The 16,182-nt window shown below is 34.9% G+C and overlaps 1 pseudogene; it reads left to right on the top strand.

Moving 5' to 3' along the window:
• The first annotated feature begins 3,163 nt into the window (after positions 1-3,163).
• LOC105297768 lies at positions 3,164-5,175 on the top strand (annotated as a pseudogene).
• The last annotated feature ends 11,007 nt before the right edge of the window (positions 5,176-16,182 follow it).

Raw genomic sequence — 16,182 nt, 5'->3', positions numbered from 1 at the left:
TTTGTTTAGAATTAGAGAAATAACTTCTGAAAACTGTAGCCAACCCTGTACAAGTGTAGATACTTTATCATTTGAAGTCAGTAGGCAATTCTCATCTGTTACCATTCCCATCTTTTAAAGGAGGAAAAGTTGAAGCCAAGGAGGTACACAGAACACTGCAAAACATGGGAATAGAACTCACAAACAGGGAGCTCTGGGAACTGTTGAAAATGTTGCCAATTACTGGTAGGTATTTTGCATACTATGTATGTATCTCTGTGCTAGTGTAAAAGTCAATGTGAGAACATCATAAAAATGGATGCACCTGCTTTCCTATAAAGATCTAAAAGACAAAAAGCCCAACCTTTAGTTGTAAAGAAATTACACCTTTACATTTAGGTTTATAGTTTAGAGAAGCTGTCTCTTCAAACCTCGGTTTTGCTATTAAGAGTATCATTACTTGGAGGTAAATGAAGCTTAAGGAGAGCAAGGAAAAGAGAAGGCAAAATTAGCAAGTAATGAAAAAAGAAAAGAAGAACTCAGAGTGGAAAAAGAGTATCTCAGTGAAGTAAATCAGTTTCAGTGTAGAAGAATGGATAGATTATCCACATTAAGAATTTTCTCTTGTTTTTGTTCTCATATATGAAGAGATATGTGGGCATGGAAAATGTAGGCAAATTTTTAAGTGTGTAATTATGAAATTATGCTCTACCTACTCTTTTTTTGACTGTATAACTTTTTCTTTTACCTTAAATATGTCTCATTTTACAGGTGATAGAAAGATAGAGAAAAATATATTATTAGATCGGATAAAAGGTTTCCCTGGTAAGTAAGAATCCCAATAAGAAGGCAAGTAAAACTAAAATCTGCAGACTTTACCTTAACTTTTAAAAATCCTTATCATCACACAATAATTAGATTTTTGATCTCATTATCTCATTAGCATATAAGTCTACTTTATATGCAACTACATCTAAGGTGATAATTTATAGTTAGTTCTCTGACACTGAAAAAGTTTCAAAATCTATTTGTTATCCGGAGCTCTTGTTATGGTCTTACATAATTCATCAGGGGTCACCTAAAAAACATATATATGTAATTTATAATATATAAAAATGGTATAGGGAATTAATAAATATATAAGTACATATAATTTACATAATATGTAATTAGGTTTCTTCTAAATACATCTTTCCTGCAAACTATAGAAAAGACCCCTGAAATGAGATTAGAATAATAATTATATTCCTAGCTTTCACAATAACTCTTTTGTGTAACATTTTGGACATTATCCATATTTAGCTCTAAACAGTTTTTTTAATTATTATGCAATGGATTGTTCCATCTAATTGTAATTGGTGTGTGAATATAATCAGTATTTTTCTTAAAAATCGGGTTCTATTTTTTACTTCCTTCTTCCCTAAGGTGGGAAGTGTCATGTATCTAAATTAAACACTGTCCTGGAAAACATGGATTATGAGCTGGAGAATGAAGAAATTGCGGATCTTCAGAACCACCTGCCAACTGATGGTGAGCATGTCGTTGTACCTTTAAGGAAACTGAGCTCCTCTAATAAAACTTCCAAATGTATTCATATGGAAAAATCTATTATCTCAGATCATTAATGTTTAAATCAGAGGTCAGTAATCTGTTAACCAGTGCCTCCCTCCTGCAGGGCTAAACTCTAATGCCAATGAGGAAATTGACAGACCTAAGAAGCAGGTAGGGAAATGAAACAAAGGAATGTTTCAAAGGAAAATAAAGTCAAAGAAGAAATTTAAAAGTCAATCAAGAAAAAAAATCCCTTAAATCATCATAAAATTTAACTAGACTACAGGAAGGAATATATAATATCAAAAAAGACAATATGCATATTTTGGATGTTCTAGGTATACTAATCATTCTACCTATTCTGGCTTTAACTAATAAATTCTTAATATAAAATGAGTGCTAGGTGGAGATTTCAAAAGTATTCCTGCTTGCCTAGAGGGTTTACTCCATTCTATCTTACTATTAAGCCTCCATAGCCATAATAAAAGATTTGTTTATAGTTTTGAGAGATGATAGTCTCATTTTAAGATTACCTTCTGAAGTCCATTTATAAGTTAAATACATTAAGAAACCCACTGTATATCCTAGAACAGCATGGCCGGTATATTCTACCCTTACAGAGCAGAATGAACACAAATGACAATAGGGGAAAATGTATCCTTGGATCAGGATTTCTTAGATATGTGGAACTAACAGAGGAAGGGTAAATTGAAGAAAGAAGAATCTAGCTTTTTGACCATCCTTCAGGATATCTCCCTCATATCAATATACTTTAAAGTATTAAAATGATTTTCAAAAGGAAAAAAAAAATTAAGTGTAAAAGATAAAAGTTTTTTTTTTTTTAAGATAATAGAGATTGCTTAATAAAAGGCCAAGAAAAATTCTTTCCCTGATTGAAACTATTTAAAAGTGCTTGCTGATGTCATAAGCAATTGAGACACAGCTAAACTGCTCCCTGAGGGCCCTGGAGCATAGACTGGGACTGACTCAAAGAGAAAGCCCTTGGTTGGAGTCACACTTTAAGCCAAAATCTTTTCCATTTCATCCCTAATAAAAGGGGAGATAGGTCGTAAGCACTTATAAGTCACTGTAAGCAGATCTAGAACAAACAGCCCCCCCCCCGCATTCATGGCTCCTATTCTCTATAGATTGGTGATAGGCAGGTATATTTAACATAACTCACAGGTATCAGCATATATGTTTCATGATACCTTAACCTATAACTAGCCCTGACATTAAGAAAAATAGCATTTGTCTAGTTTGGCCTAAAAAGACCCAATCAAAAGAGAAAATCAAAAGTTCTTGGTTAGCAGTATTAAGGTCCTTTAGTTGCAGAGAATAGTAACTAAATCTGGCCAACTTATTCACAAAGAAAATTTTTGTAGGCACTTGTCAGCAAGGACTTGGCTGTAAAGGCTTCTCCTCGTTCCTAGCCATTTCATTTCCTGGCATAGCTCAGATTCCTGAGTCTGATCTTAGTGCTCGTTCTAGTGGGAGACCAGCTGTCATTTGGCAGCAAGGCACTCTAGGCCCAGCGGTTTTCGTCACTAAGACCACAGGAGGCGGTCCCCCGTGTCCTGCTCAGGGAGCTCGGGAGTGGGCATGCATCAGTTCCGTGCAGGGCTGTCGGGGAGCAATGGCTGCCCCAAGAGAAAATGTCAGTTTATTATTCAAGTTATACTGCTTGACAGGGATGACCCTGGTGGCTGCAGCTTATACCATAGCTTTAAGATACACTAGGACATCAGACAAAGAACTCTACTTTTCAACCACAGCTGTGTATATCACAGAAGTTATAAAGTTATTGCTACATGTGGGACTTTTAGCTAAAGAAACTGGTAGTCTGGGTAGATTCAAGACATCTTTAAGAGAAAATGTTTTGGGGAGTCTCAAAGAACTGTTGAAGTTAAGTGTGCCATTATTAGTGTATGCTGTTCAGAACAACATGGCTTCCTAGCTCTTAGCAACCTAGATGCAGCAGTGTACAAGGTGACCTACCAGTTGAAGATTCCCTGTACTGCTTTGTGTACTTTTTTAATGTTAAACCAGACACTTAGCAAATTACAGTGGATTTCAGTTTTTATGCTATGTGGTAGAGTCACACTTGTACAGTGGAAACCAGCACAAGTTATAAAAGCCATGGTGGCATAAAAGCAACCAAAGTGCCCTACGATAGATGATTGGCTAAAGAAGCTATGGTACATATATATAATGGAATATTACTCAGCCATAAGAAGAGATGAAATACTGCCATTTGCAACAACATGGATGGACCTCGAGATAATCATGCTAAGCTAAATAAGCCAGATAGGAAAAGTTGCAATTACATGATATCACTTATATGTGGGATAAAACAACAAATGAGCAGAACAAACAGAGACTCATGGTTATAGACTATAAACTAATGGTTACCAGAGGGCTATAGAGTAGTGGTTACTAGTGGGGTGGGGGAGAAGGGGGGAGATAGACAGGGTAAAGAGGGTCAAATATAGGGGGGTAGGTGGAGAGTGAAGTGGGTAAAGGGGATCAAATATATGGTAGCTGAAGGAAACTGGACTTTAGGTGGTGAACACACAATAGAATATATAGATGCCAAATGTTAATGTACACCTGAAAATTATGATTGTATTAACCAATGTTACCCCAATAAACTTAATTTAAAAAAAAAAAGGAATAGGAGTAAAAGAAGTAGCAGAGGAATAGTAATAGTAGTAGTAGTAGTAGTAACAGTATAGAAATTCTTCAAACACATTTACAAAACATTTTGAACTTTTGGATGGCAGCAACCTATATTCCACCACTTTAAATGAGAAAAGAACAATACATTCTCAGTTTACTTTAAATCCCAACAAAAATCTTCAAATATCACCAAAACACTTGAATTCCTATATAACAGCCCATCAAGTGTTTTGTAAAATGTAAATCATTTAAAACACCAGTTAATTATTTGACACTTAAAAAATTTGTTAGTAGGCATATTTGAGTACTTAATATATATAAAAGTGGTAACAAAATATGCTTTTCTTCTATACTGCAGTGAACATATACTATAAGGCAAATAAAAATAGTAAATTTAAATATATGTTAAATATATGAATAAAATAAATAAAATTTTTAAATAAGGGAAAAAAAATGTCCTGGTGGAACAGAACCCATTGTTAGGGTTTGGTGCTATAGCCATTGCTGTATTGTGTTCAGGATTCACTGTATTGTGCTCAGGATTTTCAAGATTTGAAGAAGTTTTAAAGAGTTCAGACACTTCCCTTTGGGTGAGAAACATTCAAATGTATCTATCAGGGATTGTTGTGACATTAGTTGGTGTCTACTTATCAGATGGAGCTGAAATTAAAGAAAAAGAATTTTTCTATGGTTACACAGAAACCTTCCTTGCAAGTGTTGGAGGCCTGTACACTTCTGTTGTGGTCAAGTATACAGACAACATCATGAAGGGCTTTTATGCAGCAGCAGCATTGTCCTTTCTACCATTTCTTCATTGATGCTATTTGGATTACAGATAACACTCACCTTTGCTTGGGTACTCTTCTCGTATGTGTTTCTATATATTTCTACAGATTACTCAGACAAGATACTACATCCATCCAACAAGGAGAAACAGCTTCAAAAGAGAGAGCCAGTCATGTGTAATTTCAGCCTAAAAAGAATTCCTACTAGTACTAAACTATTTGCATTAACCTAGAGCCTAAAGTCAATCCCAGAAGGTGGCTTAAACAAAAACAACAAATTAATTCTCTGGCACATGAATTACGAAGAAAGCTACCTGATTGAACTGCTATAAAGATTTAATGTGACCTCTTTGGAGGCAACCCATTTTGAAGGAATTTTATCAATGTATATAAAAAGTTTGGAGATAATAACGATGTTAAAAAATCATGTGAGGTTATAATATTCAAGTAACAAGGTTTGGGAAAACATGAAAGGTTAAAATGCCAAAGCCATTTCTGTACTAACTGTTCTCTTGTTCAGGTACCAGGGGAGGACCACCCCTCCTTGTTCTCCAGTTCATGTATAACATTTTGTCCCAGCCATATTAAAGACCTAGCTCTTTTCTTACAAAAGAGAGGCAAAAACAAGACAGGTTAGTCAGAAACAAATTGAATGTGTAACTTCTCAAACTGAATCTATCTCATAACTCTGACAATGATTTCTGAGTAGTGACTGAGTACAACTTTAAGTGTTGTATTTGTACCATTCGTTGCCTGGATTCATATTTCTATGCTATTAGATGACATACTTTTCTTCAAAAAATATTTCTAAACTCACTTTTGTACTTTTTTTTTATAAAGTGTGTTTAACTCTGGGGCTCTCAATAATTTGTGAATTTCTGTGTTTTTAAAAAAATTTCTATAATGTTAATTGGGAAACTCAGCAATAAATTTTATTTGTATGCAAAAAAAAAAAAGAAAGAAAGAAAAAGAATAAGAAAAATTTTCGCAAGGCCATGGAGTAGTTCACAGAATCAAAGAAACAGCTGAAAAACCAGGATCAGACAAGGTAAAACCAAGGCAGCATCCAAGGGCCCAGGTGGCAGGAATTAATTAATCAGTTTCATCAGGGCAATTAAACTGGAATGAATCACCCTTATATTACACTTTTCAATATTCAGGATCTCAAGGGACAGAGAGTCAATCAAGCCTAGTTTGAATCAAATGCTCAAGTGGCCAGGATAGGGCAGGCATATTGATTACCAGTACCCACAAGATGGCTCACAGAGGGTGAGAGGTTATACTCTCCCACATCCAAAAAGTGAAGCAGGTATAGATGCTAGTTAACTAGGATAAAAAAGAAACCAAACTTTTTAATTGTGTCATCCCCAACTCTTAGCTAGTGGATAATAATATGGAGTTAACATTTTAAAGCATGTTTTTATGATTACATAAAAAGTCGGGTTTTCAAAACCCTATGAAAAAGAAATAAAGAATATATCCTTCTCTCCAGTAGCAACATAGCGACTTTCTTGGGTATTACAAAGTATTGTGTAGGTCTGAGATTATGAATAATATAATAATTTAAAAGCAAATTCCCTAAGGTTCTCACTGCACTATAAATGTACATCACATCTATCCCCTTCCTTCTGATTCAAAATATGCAAATTTAGAATTTTATAGTCTTGTATTATTTAATATGTCTTATCACTGCAAGTATTAATATAAATCAGGTCAGTCTTAACCACTTAAACACATGGTTTACAAGACTATTAGCACACAATAATAAGAAAATTTAATTAAAAGGAACTAAGAATCATATATTAATTAAATAGCTAATCTAAGAAACAGGCAATCCTCTCTCTCCTATTCACATGCTGCCACATCTTGGGTCATATAAACTAACCACCTCTATTGAGATAACCGCAGATAATAATTATAAAGGATTTTTAAAACTGAGATATAATTGACATAATTGTATAAGTTTAAGATGTAGAACATGCTGATTATATATGTTATATATAACACCTTTACCATATCGCATTATTATTATTTTTATAGTGAGAACAATTAAGATCTAGTCATTTAGCAACTTTAAAGTTTATTATTGTATTGTCGACTATAATTGCTATGTTGTACATTAGCTCTCCAGAACTTATTCGACTTCTAGTTGCAAGTTTGGACCCTTAAACAACATTTCCCCCATTCCCCAGCCCCTAGTAACTACCATTCTACTCTGTTTCTACGAGTTCAGCTATTTTAGATTCCATATATGAGATATCATCCACTATTTGCCTTTGCCTGTCTGTCTTATTCAACATAATGCCCTGGGGGTCCATCTATGTTGTCACAAATGATAAGATTTCCTTCTTTCTCATGGCTTAATAATACTCTATTATATACCACATAGTCTTTATTCATTCAACTATTGATAGACACTTAGGTTGTTTTCATGTCTTTGCTATTGTGAATAATGCTGCAATAAACATGAGAATCCAGATATCTATTTGATATGCTGTTTTTGTTTCCTTTGGATATACACCCAGAAGTGGACTATCCAAGTCTCCTACCATTACTGTATTGTTGTCTATTTCTCCCTTCATATCTCTTGATATTTGCTTAATATACTTAGGCGCTCTGATGTTGGGTGTGTATTTTTACAATTGTTATATCTTCTTCATGAATTTACCCCTATGTCATTATAGAATGACTTTCTTTGTCTCTTGTTACCATTTTTGGCTTAAAGTCTATTTTGTCTCATATAGGTATAGCCACTTCTACTTTCTTTTGGTTTCCACACACATGGAATATCTTTTTCCATCACTTCACTTTGAGCCTGTTTGTATCCTTAAAGTTGAAGTCAGTCTCTAGTAGGCAGCAAGTAGTTTATTTGACTCTTGTTTTGTTTTGTTTTGTTTTTATCCAGCCACTCTGTGCTTTATGATTGGTGAATTAAATCCATTTACATTTAGAGTAATTATTGATATATAAGGACTTACTGATGCCACCTTATTAAATGCTTTCTGGCTGTTTCATAGTTCCATTGTTTCTTTTTCCCCCTGCTTCTCCTTACCTTTGTGAATTGGTGATTTTCTGTAGCGGTATGCTCTGATTCCCCTCTCTTTATCTTTTGAAATCTACTACAGGTTTTTGCTTTGTGGTTACCATGAGGTTTACACAAAACATCTTATAGATAAAACAGTTCATTTTAAGCTGATAGCAACTTCATTTGCATATAAAACCTCTACCCTTTTACTCCCCACCTTTTATATTTTTGATGCCACAACTTACCTCTTTATATATTGTGTTTGTTAACAAATTATAGTAGCTATAGTTATTTTTACTACTATTTAATTTTAACCTATATATTATAGTTAAGTGGTTAACCCACCATCATATTACAGAATGAGACCTCTCTATATTTGACTGTATACTTACCTTCACCATTGTTGTTGAATATTTTTGTATATTTTTATGTTACTAGTTAGTGTCTTTTTCATTTCTGCTTTGAAGAACTCTTTTCAACATTTCTTGCAAAGCAGGTCTAGTGGTGATGAACTCTCTCAGCTTCTGTCTGGGAAAGTCTATTTCTCCTTATAACAAAGGATGACTTGCTAGATAAATGCTCTTTCCCACTAATAGCCTACTGGGGGCTCCTTTGTAGGTTATAATCTTTTCTTCTCTTGCTGCTTTTAGGATTCTTTGTGTTTGATTTTTGACAGTTTCACTATAATGGAGTTCATTTTTCAGTGATGAAACAAGATGTTTTATTTGCTTCATAAATTTGGACATTCAAGTCTCTCCCCAGATTTGTGAAGTCTATTTCTTTAAATAAACTTTCTGCCTGCTTCTTCCCCTCTTCTCTTTCTGGAATTCCAATTATTTTAATATTTGTGTTTTTGATAGTATCTCATAGATAACTTAGGCTTTCTTCACTTTTTTTCATTCTTTTTCTCTGTTCTCTGACTGGGTCATTTCAAAGTTCCTATTCTATAGCTCACTAATTCTGTTTTTTGTTTGGTCTGTTCTGCTATAGATGATCTCTGTTGCATTTTTAAAATTTTTATTTATTTAATTCTTCAGCTCTAGAAATTGTTTGATTCTTTTTTATGATTTCTATCCCTTTGTTAAATTTCTTATTCATGTATTGTTTTGCTGATTTTGTTGGATTGTCTTTGTGTTTTTCTTTAGCTTGTTGAGTCTCCTCAAAACAGCTTTTGATTTCTTTATTAGCTAAATTGCAAAATTCTGCACCTTTGATTTCAGTTAGTGGAGGATTATTGTTATCTTTTGGTGATGACGTGTTTCCTTGATTCTTCATGTTCCTTGGAGTTTTGTATTGCTGATTTTGCACTTGAACTAGCAGTCACCTCCTCAAATCTTAATTAGCTGTCTTCAAGTAGAAGATATTTTTTTTTGTTGGCCCTGTTTATATCTGGGACTTTCTCTAATGTTGTATGGATAGTCCTGTTCCACACTTCTTGCTCTCTCTTGTGGAAAAGTATTAAGCTTGTATGTCCTCTCTGGTTCTTACAACACACCAGTATGGCTGCTGAAAACTTCTCTTTTGTTTTCTAGAAGGTGAACCTACAGCTCAAGTTTGTGGTTTCTCCCTTGCCCACAGACCCTGGCATGTTTTCTGAAAGTATTCCCTGTTTACTAGAGCTTTCTCTCACCACCACACTCAGGAACACACACAAGAGCTTGTTGCTGAGTTGGGGGAAGTGTGGGTTTAGCACTCAGGGTGTTTGGGACGCTCATAGGCCAGGTGTGGGGTTCCTCAAGTGAGGTTCTTCCAGTAGATTGTGGACAGTCTTCCTGCTGGAGTCCTGAAGTCAGTCAGCAGAAACCACACTCCTTTAATACTATTTGATATTCTTATCTGCCCATTTCTTAATCTCTTCTCTCCCCCCAGTCATGGAGATCCTACCTCAATACTCTGGGTGCTACCGAGGAAAATCAGCCTCTGCACTGCTAGAGTAGCTGGGCATTCATTCACAGCTCTCCCTTTTCTTCCTGAGAGAGATTCCTAGCAGCTAGTTCAGCCCTGTACTCTGTTGCCTTTGGGAATGGGCGGCACTGGCAAAGTTCCTCTTACCCTTTCCAGTGCATCCAAACTCGTAATTTTTTCTGCTACATCTGAGTGCTGGAATCTCTCCTTGGGAAAGCTGGACATCCACAAGGCCCTTTCATCCATGGATGTCTGCCCAAGTCAGCATTCTCTCAGTTTCCTCTGACTACAGCAGAGAGGGTCTGTGACCTTTTTGCAAACTCCTGCTAGTTCTGCAGCCTATACCAAGGTCTGTCTGCCTATTACCAATGTACATGTAGCTGAGAATCCTCATAGGTTCCTTGAAGTATGGTGCTGGATCCCACAAATCCCACAGAGGTACTTTTGTTCATGGATGGATGCTGAATTTAGTTGTTAAAGGATTGGTGGTAAATAGGAGGGACATCTTATGCTAGCATGATGCTTACATCACTTCTCAATAACTATAAAGTGTTAAATGCCTACTTTGTACCAAAAACACTATTTGGCACTTGAAATATGTTATCAATAATCCTCAAAACAACTCTGCAAAGTAGGTTGTTATCTTAGTTTCTCTGATGTGGAAATTAAGAGTCAGTCACAGAGACCACATAGCTGCAAAATGACAGAGTGAAGATTTGAACACTTTAGAACTATATAGAAGGTTTATATAATGTTAAAGCTTTGCCCTTTCTACTAAATAATACTGCCTTGTATAAGAGAGGTAAGCAGTCAACACAGACTATAATATGAATAGTACCCTCAGAGGGCTATGTGATGTGGCACTAGAAATGAGGAATTTTCAACTAGTAAGTATACAAATTAAATAAAGGGGTCAGGAAAGATTGGAAAGTGTGGTGGCCATGGAGTTGGAAGTATAAACAAAGTGCTGAGTAAGAGTTGCATGTGGAAGTAGCCAGATACAATATTTTAGGTAGGCGAATACATTGATATTATAATATATATTGCTTTTAAATCCTGTAATAATAAGGTGGTCAAACATCAGAGTACTACTAGATTCTAAAGTGGAACAGGCAGGATAGAAAGCAGGTCAAGCAATGCTTTTAAAACTTCCCAGCACCGTTGTGTACAGAATTTGATATTTGATACTGTAATTTCTTCTGTGCTACATATTTATGTTTAGAACTTCATTATTCAATTCTATGCTCATCTAGGATAAATTTATAGAACAAATCAGAGTAAACTTTTGAATATAAGTGTTTGCTTCCACAGTATAAAGTCTTTATGACATTTTCTAAGTCTGAGTCATTATGGCTAGATCTCATTTGGACCTTATCTTACAGATGGAAAGGCTAAACTGAATACGCTCATGGAAAATGTAAAGTTATTCAGAGGTGAGTGAAAGGTTATAGTGAAAAATCATTGTAAATAGCAATATTCTGATGCTTTTCTATTACGCTTTTAGATATTTTATTCCTATCATACAGACATTGTTGTCCTTTTAGTATAATAATGGTTATATATAATATCTTTTATGCAGTGATCCAGATTAGTTTTGGGTTATAGACTTTTTAAGCAAAACCATTAAATTATTATGTCATGGTAAAATATCTTGTATCTTCTGGATATTTTTTTCAGTAGTGTACATTACTTTTCCATTCTTTAAACAGCCAAATATATATGTTACTACAATAATTGGCAAGATAAAACATTGGCATAAATATTTTTATGAATAGCATTACACAGGCAAATAAAAAGTATGGATGCTATCTTTACATGATTATTTATATAGTTATCTGTATAAGTCATTCTAGGCCTTTATATAAACCCTAGTTCAAAGGGTTCATTTATTCCATTTTTATTAGAGCTTTCAAAACATTTTTCCTCTCCAGAATTATGAGATTGAGTTCTATTTCTGATTTCCCCATAGAGTCTTGACTCAGTATTTTAATCAACCCTGCAATTAAACTTAGATAACATTCATAATTTAAAATCATTCATCACTCAAATTTTTCATCAGTCATCATTTCCATCTTTTCAAAGGAATCAAGATTAATGTCGATGATATAGATGGTGTTTTGAAAAACATAGGGATAGAACTCACACCTAAGGAACACTGGAAGCTACTAAAAACTTTGCCAGTTACTCGTGAGCATTTTTGATACTGCTTTGGCCTTCGGGGAACTTAGTTTAAGTATATGTATGTATTGTTAGAGTAAATGAGAAATTATTAAACATTTATTTAATATATATTTATATTCAACATACTTATTGAGTACCTCTTAGATTATGGAATTAAAGACAAAAATTCTTGCCCTCAGGAGGCTATTGTAGGGGGTGGAGCCTACTCTTAAAATTGGGCTTGAGAACTTTATAAATGAATAAAGATTTTTAAAGTGATAAATTTTAATTTAGGATATTAACCTTGAAATGTCCGACAGTCCTAAAGCATAACAAGAAAGAAGGGGGCGGGGAAAGAAAGGAAGTAAAATAAAAAGAGTCAAGTGAGAGAGAGAAAGTTTTAGCATAGTAAAATAGATAAATCTAGAGCTTTCTCTACTCCTTCACTTTATTCTTAAAGCCACAGAAGAGAAGGATGTGTAGATGAGAAATTAGATAAAGCTATAAGGCAAATCACGTAACATGATTGTTTTTATGAAATAGTCTGTACTCTTTTTATGAATTGCTGTATCACTTTATGACATCAGTTATGACTTCTCTTATAGCTGATGGAAAGGTGTATTACAATCGGTTGCTAGCTGGTCTAAAGACTTTCCAAGGTAAGTGAAAAGCATAATAAGAAGTAAGGTGAAAATAAGATCTTTCAGCTTTGTACTTCCTTTTGAAAGTCCCTTTAATAACTTTATAATAGCTAATTTCTCTTGAGTGTAGTACCAGGCACTGTTCTAAATACTTTACATCTACTAACTCATCTAATTCCCACAGAAATCCTATGAAGTAGGTACTTATATTATCACCATTTTACAGGTGATAGATATTAACTCACTTGCCTAAGGTCACACAACTGAACTTAGAAGAATCAGGATTTGAACTCACATTCTTAACCACTCTGTTATGTTTAACAGTTAGGTTATTAACTTTTTTATTCCACCCTTTATGACTTACAGTTCAAGTTCAGATAACCACTGTTTGTAGAGATAATTTACTCTTATAATGGCAGGTTTCAAACTAAGTAGCCAGAATTATAACTGTTGTTGCTGAAATAGTCCTCATTATTAATAGTAAATGAATAATGAATAATAAACCTCATTAATTTTCTTTGCTTTAGATGTCTATGACAGATTTTAGAAGTGTCTTATAACAGGTGTAAGGGAGATGTCAATTTACTCACATTACCAACCCTTAACCTTGCCACCTTAGTTTTATGTCTTTCTTGCACATCTGCATTGCAACTTTGCTTTTTTCACTCCCATTGGGGGTTTGGTGCATAGCCTTAATCAGAATTTTTTAAATTTTAGATTTTTCTAATTTTATATTTTTCTTATTTTATCTCTTTCTTTATTAAGGAGGGAAAGTTTTAAAAAATAAAATAGAAACCATTCTGAAAAACTTGAACTATAAACTTAAAAGAGAAGAAATGAAAGATCTATGGCGCCATCTGAAAACCGATGGTAAGTATTTAATTTACCACTTACCACTTCTTTTCAGAAGAATCTTGGAAGTCTTCTTGTAGAATCTCAGATTATTCTTTTTTGTTGTTTTTTAAAATTTATTTATTTTAATTAGTTCCAAGTATATAGTACATTGGTTAGACATCTATATAGTTCATAAAATGATCCCCCCAATTGCTCCCTCCCTCCCCTGACCATCCACTTAGCCAACATATTAATGCTAACTGCATTCCCTATGCCGTGCTCATGACCATCCATCAGCTAATAATTAGTACTTCTTTAACCCTTCACCCCATTCTCCCAGTCCCCCAAACCCCCTTCCCCTCTACCTATCACCAAATTGTCCACTATATTTGTGAGTCTGTTTTGGTTAGTTTGTTCTTTTTATTCCTTAGATTCTGAATATAACTGAAATCATATAGTGTTTATCTTTCTCTGTTTGACTTAAATACCTTCTAGGTCCATCAAAGCAATATCTTTTTCCATTCCCTTCCTTTTAGTCTGTGTGTGTCTTTTAATCTGAAGTGAGCTTCTTGTAGGCAGCATGTAGGGGTCTTGTTTTCTTATCTATTCAGCCACTCTATCTTTTAGTTGGAGCACTTAATTCTTTTCCATTTAAGGTTCTTATTGATAGGAATGTTGTTGTTACCATCCTTTATTCTTGTTTTTGATACATGTGTTTTCTTATTAAAGAAGTCCCTCCAACATTTCCTGTAATACTGGGTTGGTGTTGATAAATTCCTTTAGCTTATTTTTGTCTTAGAAGCTCTTTATCTGTCCTTCAACTCTAAATGATAGCTTTGCTGAATAAAATATTCATCATTGTAGGTCTTGGTTCTTCATCACATCGAATATTTTGTGCCAAGTCCTTCTGTCCTGAAAAGTTTCTTTTGAGAAATCAGCTGCCAGTCTTATGAGTGTTCCCTTATGAGTGTTCCTGCTTTTCTCTTGCTGCTTTTAAGATTCTCTCTTTGTATTTAACCTTTGGCATTTTAATTATGACGTGTCTTGGTGTCGGCCTCTTTGGATCTCTGGTTTTGGGAACTCTCTGAGCATCCTGAGGTTTTATGTCCATTTTCTTCACCAAGTTAATGAAGTTTTCCATCATTATTTCTTCAAATAGCTCTTCAACATCTTGTTTTCCTTCAGGTATGCCGATGAAATGGATATTTTGACCCTTAATAGTGTCCCATATGCTCCTTTAAATTATTTTAATAGTCTTGGCATTTTTTTCTTTGCCATTCTGATTGAGTGTCCTTGGCTTTCTCATCCTCTGTATAGGTCATTTGACCCTCTCCTTTATTCACTTGGTTTATTCTTTTGTTTATTCCATTTAATATACTTCTCATTTCAGATTGGTTCCCTTTTATAATTTCCATTTCCATTTTTATCTCTTTGTTGAAGTTTTCACTGAATTTATTACACTTCCCAGAAGTTCATTGAGCATCTTTATAACCAGTGTTTTGAACTCTGTATCTGTTAGATTACTTGACTCCATTATTTCTGGATCTCTGTACTGTTCTCTCATATGGTTTCTGCTTCTTTGTCTTCCCATTTTGGCTGCCTTCCCGTGCCTGTTTATGTACTAAGCAAAGCTCCTAAGTCTCCCGGTCTTATTGGTGTGGATTTGTGTAGTAGGTGTCCAGTGGCACAGTTCTGAAAGGGGTTCAGCTGCAGGCCAGATTTAGCCCCAGCCTGTGCCCCTCCAGGGCCACCTGTTAAGATTTGGCAAGCAATCCACAGATGCTGTGCTTATAGTTGCCTTAAAAGGCCACACCGGAAACCGAGGCCAGCTGCCTCCTCCAGTGTTAGTCTCAGCAAGGAGCACCTGACTCGCTGAGGATATACCTGGATGTGACTTGGATGGGGCTGTGAATTGGGGGAGGCGGTATTTCAGGGAATCCTCTGGGCGGAGCAACCCCTTTAAGAGGTTTCTGCCGCTGCCGCAGCCTCCATCCCACTCAGCCACTGGAGACTGCGCAGCCTTGCATCCTCGCCCCATCCTACCTTCTGCTGTTGCAGGGTAATTTCTTGGATTTCTCCCTATTTGTATGGCTTGTTCATCTAGATCCCAGGTGATAACACCCATTTAGGGGAAAAAACTGAAAATCTAATTTAGCATATTAAAACATCTTCTTTAGAATTCTGTAAGATAGTTGTATACAAAAAAAAAAAATCCAAAAATCAACAAATGTCTTCTATTTGTAAGCAAAGAAAACTTAGAAAATTTCATGGGAAAAAAGTAATCTTATTCCCAGTAGTAATAGTTTGTCTATATTTGATTTATGCTTTGTATTTCAGATAATGGAAAGGTTACACTGAATTCCTTCATGAATATAGCAAATTTATTTTCTGGTGAGTGAGAAGTAATCCTGAAAAGACATAAAATCGAGATCCTTTGCTGTATGTACATATCATATTTTGATTGTACATTCTAGTATTCTGAAATGACACACAAGCCTTATTTTAAAGTCTTTTTTATTATAGGCTGGTTGGCATGTACCTATGGTTTGTATTCTTTTGACAAGGCTTAAAGGAAACATTCTGTTTAACAACTTGTGATGCTCCACAGTTAGATAAGCTTCAT

This window comes from Pteropus vampyrus, unplaced genomic scaffold (genome assembly GCF_000151845.1).
Source record: "Pteropus vampyrus isolate Shadow unplaced genomic scaffold, Pvam_2.0 Scaffold143, whole genome shotgun sequence".
In the NCBI taxonomy this organism is placed as follows: Eukaryota; Metazoa; Chordata; class Mammalia; order Chiroptera; family Pteropodidae; genus Pteropus; species Pteropus vampyrus.
The sequence above is the reverse complement of the archived record's forward strand: the minus strand, read 5'-3'. Positions and strand labels throughout refer to the sequence as shown.